Source organism: Marmota marmota, unplaced genomic scaffold, assembly GCF_001458135.2.
Source record: "Marmota marmota marmota unplaced genomic scaffold, marMar, whole genome shotgun sequence".
Lineage (NCBI taxonomy): Eukaryota > Metazoa > Chordata > Mammalia > Rodentia > Sciuridae > Marmota > Marmota marmota.
In genome coordinates this window covers 31,917,043-31,931,374 of record NW_026000108.1, presented here as the reverse complement: position 1 = coordinate 31,931,374, position 14,332 = coordinate 31,917,043, and the positions used below count along the sequence as shown (strand labels likewise).

The window sequence follows — 14,332 nt, the reverse complement described above, 5'->3', positions numbered from 1 at the left end:
AATAACTCAATAAATAAATGGGCCAAGGACCTGAACAGACACTTCTCAGAAAAGGATATACAATCAATCAACAAATATATGAAAAAATGTTCATCATCTCCAGCAATTAGAGAAATGCAAATCAAAACTACTCTAAGATTTCATCTCACTCCAGTCAGAATGGCAACTATTATGCATACAAACAACAATAAGTATTGGCGAGGATGTGGGGGAAAAGGCACACTCATACATTGCTGGTGGGACTGCAAATTAGTGCAGCCAATATGGAAAGCAGTATAGAGATTCCTTGGAAAACTAGGAATGGAACCACCATTTTCCCAGCTATCCCACTCCTTGGTTATACCCCCCAAAAACAGCACACTACAGGGACACAGCCACATCAATGTTTATAGCAGTACAATTCACAATAGCTAAACTGTGGAAGCAAACTAGATGCCCTTCAGTAGATGAATGGATTAAAAAATGTGGCATATAAACACAATGGAATATTACTCAGCAATAAAAGAGAATAAAATCATGGCATTTGCAGGTAAATGGATGGTGTTGGAGAAGATAATGCTAAGTGAACTTAGCCAATCCCAAAAAACCAAATGCCGAATGTTTTCTCTGATATAAGGAGGCTGACTATAGTGGGGTAGGGAGGGGGAACATGGGAGGAATAGTCAAACTCTAGATAGGTCAGAGGGGTGGGAGGGGAAGGGAGGGGGCAGGGGGTTAGAAATGATGGTGGAATATGATGAACATCATTATCCAAAGTACATGCATGAAGACACGGATTGGTGTGAACATGCTTTATGTACAACCAGAGATATGAAAAAATGCGCTTTATATGTGTAATATGAATTGTAATGCATTCTGCTGTCATATATATGAAAAAATAAATAGTAGCAAAATTTAATCAAATGGGTAAGGAATGCATAACATAATAAATTTGGTACTTTACCTTGGAAAAGTCCTGACATTTGCTTATGAACTTGGCACCTTGAAGGGTTGCAACTTGTGAATTACTATGAAGTGTGGGTAGAATAGGTGACCTGAAATAGGATGGAGAGTTGAGATACCAGGTATGCATGGGTGTGGCTCATGCCATGTGGGAAACTGAGTTCACTGGTAGATGTTTGAGGCATTGGGTGTATCCTCATGCAACTGGGTTCATCCTAGGTACAGCCTTCCCAATTAGTGTTTCTTGCAATGAAATCATGCATAAACAATGAAATATGAATTATGTTTAGGTTGTACTCTTGGCACACATGCAGGTGCTATAGCAAAACTGAGAGTGCTGTGTACAGATAGATAAACTGAGCTCCAGGGAAGAACAAATGCAAAATTTCCTTTCCTATCCTAAATGGAGTTAATGCACTAAAACACTTAGAGAACAATGTGGCGTGAGAGTCAGCACTGTGTAAATGCTGGCAATAACAATGACACTGATAAAAAAAATTATGCTTATTGGTATTGGTGGGGTCTATCTGCTTTTTAGTTACGATTGCTTCTGTAACAGTACTCCTACCTCTTTCTAATACACTGATTTCTTAATGTCTCCTGGCTTGTAATTGAGCTTATTATGCTTCTTGGAATTCATCTAATGTAAGGCCCGGAATGAGAGAGCCCAAGGGACCTGCACAATTTAGGTTATAGGTTACCTGTGGCATCTGTTTTAGCCTTCTCAAAGTAGTTTATCTTATTAATGAGTTATCTACTCAAACTAGTTTATCTTATTAATGAGTTACCTACGTATTTATTTGCAGGATTGTTGGAGAAATAACTTATGGTTTAAGTGAGGTTATTAATCATACAGAAAGTTTAGGTTTTCCATTTTCTTAGGAAAAAAAACTCTCCTCTAATTCCTGCTGCAAAGGTGAATTGTGCTTAAATTCATACATCTGAAGAGTGTTTAGAAGTTGATAATTTTCTTTGTTGTTATTGTTCACTTCAATTCACAACCACTTCTGTGTTCATGAAATGAGCTCATCTTGGTGGGCAGGGGCTGGCAAGTGTGATTTCAGAATTCCCCTCCATCCCTCCCGAGTGACAGTATAATTAGAAGTCCAGATCCTCCCTCTGTTCCTTTTTATGACTCCCTGAGAAAGACATTTTCAACATGAGCAGTTGCCAAGAAGCCTTCCGAGTTCTGCTTTAGGAACTTTAATAAGATGACAGATCAAAATGCCACCTAGATTTAGAAAGCCTTGTTAATCTATTATGAAGGAAAGATAGCCTGCGCATCTAATCATTTAGGTATTCCGACAGAATCTTTATTTTAATTATAGAGAGTCTGAATAGCAATGGGGTATTTTGATTTTTGATTTCTAATCTGACTTTGAATTTCAAATTTTTGTCTCTCCACAATTTATAGATGTATTTGGGCTGCCTGACCGCCTTAGGTGATTGATTGCTATTAATTAACAGACTTTGTGGGGAGAAGGGAGCTTGCCTTCTGAGCTCTGAACCAAAGATCTGGGAAAAGTAAGTAATTCTTAATTCGTAGTTAAAAATTCTGTTACACTTCTTTCAGAAAGTTACCAATGGGGCTATGGCTTTTCTACTTTATTTTATGCCCAGCTTAGTAAATTTTATATGCTTTTATGGATTTGAAATGTGCAAGGGACTTAGGAGACCTCTTTATAAAAACTTCGAAGAGATTAGGGTGCTTTCTGTATTGTTCCATCTTTTGGGTTCATAGACTGAGTCCTCAAGGTTGCAATCAAACCTTTGTAAGGTTTATAGTTGATGAGTTAAACTGACAGTGTAATACAGCATGAAACAAAAGTGAGTCCAGTTTTTGGAGCTACAGGTGTGTTAGACTTGGAGGCATTTTGAGTAGGCTCTTTGGTTTTGGGTTTTTAGGGTAAAAATGAAACCTACTTATTTCTTTCCTTGTCTAGACAGGAGAACAAGACATGGCTAGCTTGTCTCATAAATCCCTCGTGCACCTTGGTCTTGAAAGAACTGATGGACCTCTCAGTTTTTGTATTTTATAACTTTTGAGGGACTCTTAAGACCTTGTCATTGAGATACCTGTGTGAGTGTTTTTGCTGTCCTCCTCATTTCTTCCTCCCTCCCTCCCTGTCTCTGTTTCCTTTCCTTCTTTCCTCCCTCTGCAGTGCTGGTGATCTGACTTTGCAAGTACTAGGCAATGCTCCACCCCTGAGCTCCACCCCTAGAGCTTTAGCTGTCTTTTTGAGAAAAAATTACTTTGGACCAGAAAGTTCAGTTTTATTCCCTGATCTTTGGAAAAGGTAAAATGAGACTTAAAGATAATCAGGTCATTTTACTTTTTTGTAAGTATAGCTTCAAGGTATTAAGGATCCAATGCCTGTAAGAATATATGCAAAACAAAAGATGCATACAAACATACCCATCTCCTTCCTGGAATGTTCCAGAAACAATGTTATTGATGATAGAAGCTGTTTTCCCATTAAATTACTAGATTTCTAAACTTGCCTTTTGAGTCATCTCTATTTCTGACAATGTAAATGAGCTACTTAAAAAACATGTTTAAGGGGCTGGGATTGTGACTCAGAGGTAAAATGCTCACCTAGCACACACGAGGCCCTAGGTTCGATCCTCAAAACCACATAAAAATAAATAAATAAAATAAAGATATGTGTCCACCTATAAGTAAAAAATAAATATTAAAAAAATGTTTAAGACAAAGCAAAACAGAAAAGAACTTAAGACATTTTATGATCACATTAAATAGTAAAATCAAATTTGTAGGTTTTATTAGACTATATTCACTACAACTCTAATTATAATTAAATTGTGTATTTTGTAATAATATGAACTGATTTGAAGGTTATCGAAATATTTGTAGTGAAAAAATATATGCATTTGTGTATGTATATGTGTATGTGTATATATATATATATACATATATATATATAAATATATGCACATACATAGACATGAATATAATTTCTAAGGTCTGTCAATACTGCTAAAATATAATTGCAGAGAAAACAAGGACTTGAAATTATATACCAAAGCCAAGCTTTTTTGTTTTAGTAAAATTTTGTAATAGTGAAATATTGTCAGTGGAATTCTTAAAATTATAGGAATTTGGTTGAATTTTGTTATCTTATAATCACATACTAATCTTGCAGTAAAGGGAATTCTTTGTTGGTACTTATTATTCCATCTTGGAAGGATATTTGAAAGAGACTTATGTTGGGAGGCACTGATTCATTCCCAGAGGTAGAATGAAAAAGGCAAATGATGCGCTCTCTGGACTTCAGGACCTGGTAGTTGCAGTGTGTTTAGATAGGAAATATACCTTGTTCTAAGAAACAAGTTCCTCAAACTGCCTTTCAAATAATTCAGTACTTCTTTAAAATTCAATATGGCCCCTAGGGAAACAATTTCCTTCCATTATATCAAAATATTCCCTTTTGGGACACTTGGTGGCATGTTGTAAAAGTTAGGTTTCCATTTTATCGAGGTGCGGCATCTGTGGGGCTTTTGTTTATAGCGATTGGCTAAAGACATCCCTGCATAACCGGAGGGATGGTGGCAGAAAGGCCCCTACTTACCAAAGTCGATGTTGTGAATGAATGCTCATGTGCATGGAAGGATGTTCACCCTTCACCCTTAAGTTAAAAATAAAAACAAAACAAAACGGAAGGTTAAAGCACAAAAGCATCCTGCACGCAAATCTAGTTCTGAAGAACTTGTTACGTGGAAGTTAACATGAAGGGACTGGGAGGGGAAGGGGGAAGTCCTTTTAGAGATTTATTAAAGTCACGAGAGAGTATTTCTGACAGTGCTTTAAAACCTGTACAGAACACTGAACGGTATCAGTGGTTTCCTTTTGGCAAAGCAAACACACAACTTTAGAGAAAATGTAGGACGGACCCAAACAATACCCGCACTTCCTTATAACTCCCTTTTCCTTAATCACGTATGCATTTTCAAAGTATTCCTTATTTTGAGTATTTTACTAAATTACTGAAGGTAGATTTTTGGAAACTTGAGTCTATAATTATTTGCCATGGATTTTTTTTTTTTTAAGAAGTAAAAAAAACTGTTATTCTATTGAATACATACCTATGCTTGTTTTTAAGTACAAATTGTTCGGTAGTAGTGCCACAAATTGGTAACCCATCTTTTCCACTTAACAATAAATAATGATTATCCATGTTAATAAACATTTACCTGCAACATCACTTTTAGTGAAAGGAAAATAATTGGATCTTAGCCTTTTGTTTATTTTGAGGCTATCCTAATTTTCAGAAAGGAGTTATAAATATGTGAAATGTGCAGTGTAGGTTTTTCATCTAATAAAGAACGGAATAGGGTCCATCTCTTCAGTGTTTACTATAACCAGACAGATTCTAAACTGGAGGTTTATGGGCCTAAGCATGTGTCACTGGCTGATAGATTCTGTATATAAAGCTTTGTGTCTTCTGTGGTCCCTTTGGTACATTTCAGGAATTCAGGTGACATTCTCTTTCTCCCTAGCTGTATTAGTTAATATTCCTGTACCTAAGAGGAGTCTTACCCACGTTATTTTCTCTCCAAAGAAACGCATAATGACTCAGATGAAATTTTGGGTACAGAAGGAGCATTTGATAGACATTAGATATTATTTATGGAGCAAATTGCAGTCCAGATTCATTGGAGATGCAGAATGTTCTACAGACCTTACATGTTTTCTCAATTTTTTAGTTCATTTACTAAGCTAGTGTTTGTTGGACAACCACTATGTTTCAGGTACCATTTTAGGAACTCATTCAAAGATGAACAAGGTACTTGTGAAGCAGGAAGAGGCCAGTCTGGCAACTTAGTGAGACCCTGTCTCCAAGAGCTCTTCCACTGAGCTACATCCCCAGCCCAGAGCGATGATTTTGAAACCTGTGTATACACAATGTAGTCATAGTTTCTTCTAACAGAATAGTTTCTTAGTTTACATGGTACAATCAAATAAGTTATGATAATAGTTTTGTATACCTAGTCCATTGGGAATTTAGGCAGAGTAATCCTAGTACAGATGGGCACCCCTTTTGCTTAGTTAACCTTTTTCAGACGTCAAAGTTGCCAGTTTGTAGGGCAGAATTTAGTGCTGCTGTATTTTGACCATGCTTATCCCAGGACAACCTTGGCTGCATTAAACCAGAGTTCACGTTCTCTTGTAACTACTGCATCTACTCTCTTGAACCATGAGGCTTCTCTTCAAGCTTTGTATCCCAGTAGAGTAGGAAGTGATGGGTTTTAAGAGAATGGGAAAGATTATTGGAGATCAACATTGCCTCTGGGCTTTGGAAAACTCTAGGTTTCTTTCATTTTCCAGGGGAGCAGCAGGGGGCTTAGAAAGGAAACCAAACCCCAGGGAGTCTCATTGCTTGTCTAGGCTGCTTTTACTGGAAGAGAGGAAGGGAAGGGCCTCTGGATAGCTCTTGAAGCCTCAGAAGACAGAGAGTTCAGGTGTTATGGAAATAGAACACAGGGGGCTTCTTAGAAGAGAAATAGGAGCAGAGTGGGTCTCTTAGGATATCCATGCACAGCAAAAACAAGTTTATTTTTTCCATAAATTTGAAGTTGCACAGAGACCTGTGATATTTCTCTCTTTCCAGATTCTCCAGTTTGAATTGTTGGAAGAGTAAGTACGGTTAGATGAAGACACTGTGGAGATAAATATTATTCTTGTAGTCTGTGGTGGTTTAGTTTTGCACTTTAAAGGCAAACTTGGCCTGTGCATTCTTGGCTGTGAAAAGCAGAAGCTGTCAATAAATGCTGAGTTTAAAAACCATTTCTAGCTTGCCTTCCCTCACTGTGTGTGATCCCTGCGGAAAATCTTCAGTCTGCTGTCAGCTATAATCCCTTAATACTTTGGCTGAAAGAAGAAGGTCAGATTGGATTGTGCACCTTTCCCTTTTACTTGTGAACTAATTGTTGTTTTCTTGCATTTAAGGCAGAGGTTAAGCTCTTCCTTTGATGTTTAACAGCAGATAGACTGCAATAGTGCATTCCAACTGTTGATGCCTGTCTGTTGCTTACGTGAGGATCAACTTTGGCAGATTAGATTTTGATAGTTATGTTTTGATCTGCAACTACAGAACAGAATGGTCATTTGTGTCATTCAACAAATGTTTAGTGGGTCCCTGTCTGGCCTTTTATGGGAGTTGTTTCAACAAAACCTTATGAACAGTATCTTATTTTATAAGTAAGAAAACTGAGGCAGAGAGAGTGATTAGAAAACCTGCTTAAGGTCATATTGACTGGGGATTTGATCCGGGGTTTTGGCTGACCTAAAATCTTTTACTACAGTGGGGCTGCCTTTTACGAGGAGATAATCAATGGAGCAAAGACGTTGAGGAGTTGGGATCAAGACAAAAGTAGTTGACCATGAGCCCTTATTTATTTCATTTAATCAGTAGATATTTATTGAGTGTTTGTTTGTGCTAGATGCTCTGCAAGGTGCTGATGATTCAGTGGTGGATGACATCATTCCTCACCAGCCTCAAGTTGGAACTAGGGATGCGAGAAAGAGCATATGATGTGTTGCTCCCCAAAAGGTCACAAGGTCTTGGTTGGGAGAACTTATGTACAGTTTAATATGCAAAAAAATTTGACATTTTAACAAATGTTGCTTAATTTCTTCATTCTTTTACTTCAATTGATACAAATGAAGAGAGAAGTGGCTTCATTAGAATACTTGGCTATTGTCCATCTTGCATGAACTGCTTAGGGCATGCAGAAGTGGAGGTGGGAGCAAAACTCTATTGAGTTTTAAACCAAATCTAGCAAAGAGAAATTTTGGGCAGTTATCTGGCAAGGAATGTGTCTAATTCAGCTTTGGATTCCCCCTTTTATGTAAGAAGTAACAGTATTGTACCTGGTTCATTGCAAGTACCACTTACTCTGGTTTATTGGCTCAGTGGTGGGAAATAATGACGCATGGGGAAAGAAACTCATGGGTCGGGATATGTTCAGGTAGCATCAAAGAAGAGTGTGAGGATGGCAATAAAATAAAACAACGATTAAGCCAGGATGCATGGCATACAGCGGGCTTCATTTGCTTATATGCAGTTTTTAGGGGAGGAGGAACAGGGTACAGGTGACCCGAAAGTGTCCTTGGATATTGATGCTTCCGGGGAGCCTGCAGCCTTCCTTTGACCTTCTGATTCAGTTTTCCGATTTCTGTTCACAGAGAAGTCTCTGTGCCTCTTCCCCACCATTATCTTTATTTCATTTTTTTGAGACCTGGAAGGGTAGTATTTGGTTTCTTAACAAATCAAGTGACATAGATGCTGGTTTTCTGTGACAATCCTAGGTCCGCCTGCTGTTCTGATATCACTTTTGATAATGCCCCTCTCAGTGTCAAAAGTGTCCTGATATAGGAGATAAATGGCTATCCTACTAACAAAGGAATTTCATAGCATTCTCTATCTTTAAAACAGATCTTGGTGGCATTCAAGCTGCTTTGATGAGTTAATGTGGATCAGTAAAGTGACATCAGACATCTGATGTCTTACCATAAGTAGCAGAAAGAGAAGATGAGCAGTAGCTAAAAAGAGATGCAGAGAAAAGCCATTGCTTTCAACAAAATGAACTTTAATTACAGGTGGTTGCTGGTGTAGTCACGTGAGAAGGGCACTTAGAGGTTATCAGATGATCGGTGGCCTTTGGGGAATTGCACCTCCTTGGAGAAAATCTTATCATTAGTTTTGATGTAGAGTTTCAGGGTTTCCATAGCACTGGTAATTTACATCAGATGCCTTTTGGTTTATGTTCTCTGTGTAAAGTAAAAGAAATAATCTCTTAGAACAAAGATTTTATTAGCTTTCAAGAAATGACCAGAGGGAAAACTGTTCAGTTCAGATTTTTCCCTTAAATCTTCTGATAATTTTCTATCTTTTGGTGAAAATAGTGACATGTTTTAATCAAATGAGATATTCACCTGGAGACTACAAGGGCATTAATACCATGTATGTTGGAGTTTTCTCATAGTAAATGGGGTTAAGTTTCCTTTATAGTTCATAAAACTGGATTTGACAAGAAAAACTGGTGTTTTCTCATACAAATAGATGTAAAAGCTTCCATCGTTGAAGGAATGCCCGACAGTGATTGCAGATGAGACTTGCATGCAGGGGTAAAAACACATTTCTGATCATTCTTTTACACATTCACATTTTATGAGATAGTGAAGCATTTACCTTGAGGTCCCATGTTACTGGTTTCCTGCAGTGTTATCTTTCAAAGGAGGGTGTATTTCCAGTGCAGAGGGACTGTTTCTAAATACTCCTAAAATTCCTCTCACCTTGACGATAACTTCTGGCTCTGCCACTGGCTATCCATGAGTGAGTGCTTTCTCTGAGCCTCAGTTTTTTAGCCTATACAATGGACATAAGGATGTCTGCTGCTTAGTTTATTAATATTTATTCCTGAATCTGTGTGAACATAAGTGAAGGATATAAAGGGTATGTTCTCCCATGCCTGGGAATTAAGAGCAGATACTCTGGATGGAAAGAAATGCATTGAGTCTGGTTAAATTGAATGTTCCTTCCTCTGAGATGACCAGGAAGAGGAATCATCTTCATATGAGACTAGCCCTTTTGCTTTGACTCCTGTCCCGAAGGTTCTCCTTTCCTTTGGGGTCCTTGCTAATAATCATTGCTACCAGTACAGTGAGAGCTCTTCGGGGACTTAGTGTTTATTCCCTTTTTCCATTCCACCTATCTTTTGGAAATATGTATTTAATTCCCTACTGAACATAGAAGTTGAGTTCATGGCTTTCAACAAAACTCTGAGAGCCCCATTATATTGACTATTAGAAACCAGGAGTGTTGCCATACACCTATAATCCCAGAGACTCAGGAGGCTGAGGCAGGAGGACTGCCAGTTCAAACCCAGCCTCAGCAATTTAGCAAGGCTAAGCAACTCAGCTGGACCCTGTCTCATAAAATATAAAACAAGAGCTTGGAATGTGGTTTGGTGGTTAGGTGCCCCTGGGTTCAATCCCAGACCAGTTGGATGGTTTGGGTAAACTATCCAACTCACCCTCTTTGCCAGATATGACTATCAACAAATAAAGATGAAGAATTCAGACGTCAGAGAACTTAAGGCCCTGGAAAGGGGGGTGATCTTTCTTCCTTCTACCAAGTTCTTTCTGCAAGTTCCCATGTTTTAAATTTCAGGATCTGCCTCTTCCTTGGACAATTGACAGTGGGAAGGCCACCTCTTGCAGGGCAGACCCTAACCCCTTTCCATACATATGGGACAGCAACAGCCACAGCTATCTAAAAAAAGTTTTAGTACAAAAGCTTCCTGTATAACACTGGGGATTTTTCTTTCCTAGGACAGTGGTGAGCGGGTTTAACCTTATCAGGCAGGCACTGATATGGTGAAGCATCGTCAAGAAGGTGTGATGTGTGGACTTTTCCTACAGAAGACTAAGGTGGTGCTCCCAAATGTGAGTTCAGGAGTCTTCCTAAGGAAGCTTGAGGAACACGGGGAACCTTGAGTGCCAGGCCTAGTTTTGCTATCTGCTTATATGACCTGGGGCTCACTAGAGGGTTCTTCCTGGGGACCTCATTTTCTTGTCCATGAAATGAGTTTCACATATACCATAACTTTTTAAGGTCCTTGTCAATCAAGAATTATATGAATCTAGAATAACTGCTGAAAGTATGTAGTATAGTTTTTTGAACAGATTCAACCTGTCTGTATCTAATTCTGGGAGTTCCCATTCTTAACACCACCTTGGCTTGTGAATATAGCCATTTTGTGGAGACTTGGCATCAATTGCTGGCAGAGGTCATTCAGCCCATTCTTTAATACTATGCTTTTCTTTTGGTGTCTTGAAGTTCAGTGGCAGACTTGTTTTCTGATGCTAGGAAAAACTCAACAGATCTTCCCCATGATTGCCTTGTTAAGTAGCTCATGGTTTTTGATGCTGATACAACTGAATTTGTTATTGTTACTGTTTAGATATTAGGTGTCCCTCAGAAGCTCATGTGTGAGCCAATGCAAGAAAGTTTAGAAATGAGGTGATTAGGTTATATAGAGGTTTAACCTGGTCATTGCATTGATCTCCTGATAGGGATTAACTTGTGATAAGTGTAGGCAGGTAGGGTGTGGCTGGAGCAGGTGAGTCCCTGGGGACCTACCTTTGCGGTTTATATTTTGTCCTTGTTGAGCAGAGCTCTGACTCTGCATCCTGATGTGACATCCTGAGCTGCTTTCTTCTGCCACACTCTTCTCCCATGATGTTCTGGCTCACTTCAGACCCAAGAGAATAGAGTCAGCTATTTAGGGACCGAGACCTGTGAAACCGTGAGCCCCCAAATAAACTTTTCCTCTTCTGATTGTTCTTATCAGGCCTTTTGGTCAAGGGAGGGAAAAAGCCAATAAAACAGTTATCTTACATTGCTTTTCTTATTGTTCACTAATAGTGTGTAGAAATGCAACTGATTTTTGTGTGTCAATTTTGTATCTTGCAATATGTCTGAATTCATTTCCTCTAATGGGTGGGTGTGGGTGTGTGTAACCTTTGGAGTGTTCTACATATGAGGTCATGTGATCTGAGAACAGCAATAAGTTTTCTTCTCTCCAGTTGGATGCTTTTTATTTCTTTTTCTTGCCTAATTGCTCTGTGTTCCAGTTTTATGTTGGAAAGAAATGGTTGAAGTGCTAATTCTCATCTTTTTCCTGCTCTTGGAGAAAAAGCTTCTAGACATTTATCATTGAGTATATTACCTGTGAGTGTTTACCATCTGGCTTTATTATTTTGAGGTAGTTTCCTTCTATTACTACTGTGTTGAGCATTTTTATTGAGAAAAGATTTTGAATTTATATAAAATACTTTTTCTGTATCAATTGAGATGATAATTGGTTTTTTCCTTCTTTCTGTGAATGCAGAATATCACATTGACCAAATTTCATATGTTGGACCATCTTTGCATTTCAGGATGAATTCATTTGGTCATGGTATATAATCCTTCTAATTGTAGTATTTTGTGGAAGGTTTTTTTGCAAACAATATTCATAGAGGATGATGCTCAGTGGTAGAGTACTTGCCTAGAATGCACAAGACCCTGAGTTCACTCCCAGCACCCCCGTGTATGTGTGTGTGTTTATTCATAAGACATAATCATGGTAATACTGTTTTCACAGAATAAGTTTGAAAGTGTTTTCTCCTCTTCAGTTTTTTGGAAGAGTTTGAGAAGGATCACCATTAATTCTTCTTCTGAGGTTTGGTAGAATTTACCAGTGAAGCCATCAAGTCTAGGGCTTGTGTTTGTTATGAGGGTTCTGATGATTAATCCATCTTCTCATGAGTTGCAGGTCTGTTCAGATTTTCTGTTCATCATGATGCAGTCTTGGGAGGGTGTGTGCTTTTAAGAATGTGTCCTTTTCACCCAGCAAATCCATCTGCGGCCATTCACTTGTGCGCTCATCATCCTTTTTATTTCTGTACGAATCAGTGACTACGTCCTTTCTTTCGTTTCTGATTTTCGTTATTTCAGTCTTCTCACTTTGATTTCTCTGTCAGTCTAGCTAAAATTTTTTTCAATTTTGTCAGTCTCTCCAAAGGACCAATTCTGTCTTGCTACTTTTCTCTGAGGTTGGCTTTAATGATGTTTAAATTATTTTTTCACCAAAAAACTGGTGCTATAGATTAGTTTAGCACTGGACTTCTTGTTTTGTTTTTGCAGTTTGGCAAGGAAAAAGACTCCTTTGCCTTACGTATGTAGATATTTGAAGAATTTAAATAATCAACACTTTAAAATAATGAACTTGAACATCTCTGCCATTTTTCCCCCTTCCTTGGGCAATGCACGTGTCTCCTTGCTCATTGCCGTTTGCCAAAATTTGTTGCGTTGTTGTGATCAGTCTCTCATGGATAGTTAACATACTGTATCATAATTTGATTCCCAACCAGCAAGTTCCTTATATTTCCCCCATGCTGAAATTCTAAAAGTTCAAGTGAGATTAATTAATTTTTATTATTATATTACATGAAAAAGCCAATAATATTGATAGAAATTGGTTAATTTGGGGAAGAAAGACTAGAGGACCCATGGATTGAAAATTCCAAATTTCATTTTTATTTTTGTGAATCACAATGCTTCATCCAGGGTATATTATACCTCTTCCCACCCTATTCCCTCATGTGAAATTTTTGTCATTACTGTAATTCATTGAGTATCCTTCTCTGTGATTATGATCCACAGGCAGTTTTAGTATGATTTTCCAGGAAGTGCCACTCTAAACTATTCATTTCATGACTTCTAACATACAGAAGTTGAGAATCTATTCAGGCCACTTGACTTTAATTTCTCCTCCTCCTCCCTATTCTTCCTCCATGAGAATTTTCTAGGTATATTTTATTTTAAAAAAATACTTAATTGACAAGTAATGATTATTATTTGTTCAAGGTGTACAACATGAGGATTTGGTACACATGTGCATTGTGTACTTATTACACATCTGGAATGCTTTGTGAACTTGGATCTCATCTTTATGCAGAGGCTTTGTTCATCTTCTGATTTTAGTGTATGTGCTGCCAGAGAAGCACTTTCATTTCTTTTTGATAATCTATTTACACAGTCCTTTTGAACCCAGTACATTGTATCTCAGAGACGTGATGAAGATCTGCCCTCCGGGTTCTGTGTCCTTGTTTCTTTCATTATCTTAAATCTTTGCTTTGAGTTTCCAGTTTTTAATCAAGCCATTTATTTCTTTTAAGAGATTTCTATCAAATTTCCCATAGATTTATTAGTCTGTTGTTATCTAATCACTACTAGTGTTCATTTTTTACTTTATGAGCATATTTCTTATGTGACTGGCTGCTTTATATGTATTTCATTTCATTGATTCTAAGATACATATGTTTTTACATTTTGACATCTTTGAAATCTGATATATCTTAGAATTGTTGACCCTTTACAGCTTTTGGCAGCATTGATATTATTCTTAGTACATAAAATAGTGGTGCATCTTTTAGTTAAGAGCAGCTAGTTTTGATGAAACAATTACTTTGAGCCTTGTAGTAATGACTATTAGAATGACTATTCATATTACTTTTACAATGAAACCTTTCCAACCTCTTCTTCAAGTCTAAGCCTGTGTTCTGTGAGGTTTTTGATCAGTCTTCCAGAGTATATATCCTGTTTCTCCAACATAATAAGCCCCTGTGACTATTAATTGTGTCTCATATCTCTTTCCTGGTCCACACATACTGCATCAGCTGTGTCTGTAGTAAGTATTGGAGTATTGGTGACCATTTGAATTGTCTTGATTCCTCCTATTTCAAATGAATAACACCAATTTACCATTTTATCCTTTCCATGGAACTTTATTGACTGTTAGTCCATATTCATGATGTTGG

The 14,332-nt window shown here is 37.8% G+C and overlaps 1 protein-coding gene across 20 annotated transcripts in view; it reads left to right on the top strand.

Moving 5' to 3' along the window:
* The window catches only part of Apbb2 (amyloid beta precursor protein binding family B member 2), a 406,998-nt gene that overhangs the window by 163,245 nt on the left and 229,421 nt on the right, over positions 1 to 14,332 (top strand). For 18 of the 20 annotated variants that reach the window (XM_048784374.1, XM_048784375.1, XM_048784392.1 and 15 more), the window contains one exon: positions 2,357 to 2,466. The exons of the other annotated variants lie outside the window; for them this stretch is intronic. The gene's annotated coding sequence lies outside the window, so the exon portion shown is untranslated. The remainder of the gene's footprint in view (positions 1 to 2,356; positions 2,467 to 14,332) is intronic. 20 annotated transcript variants of the gene reach the window in all.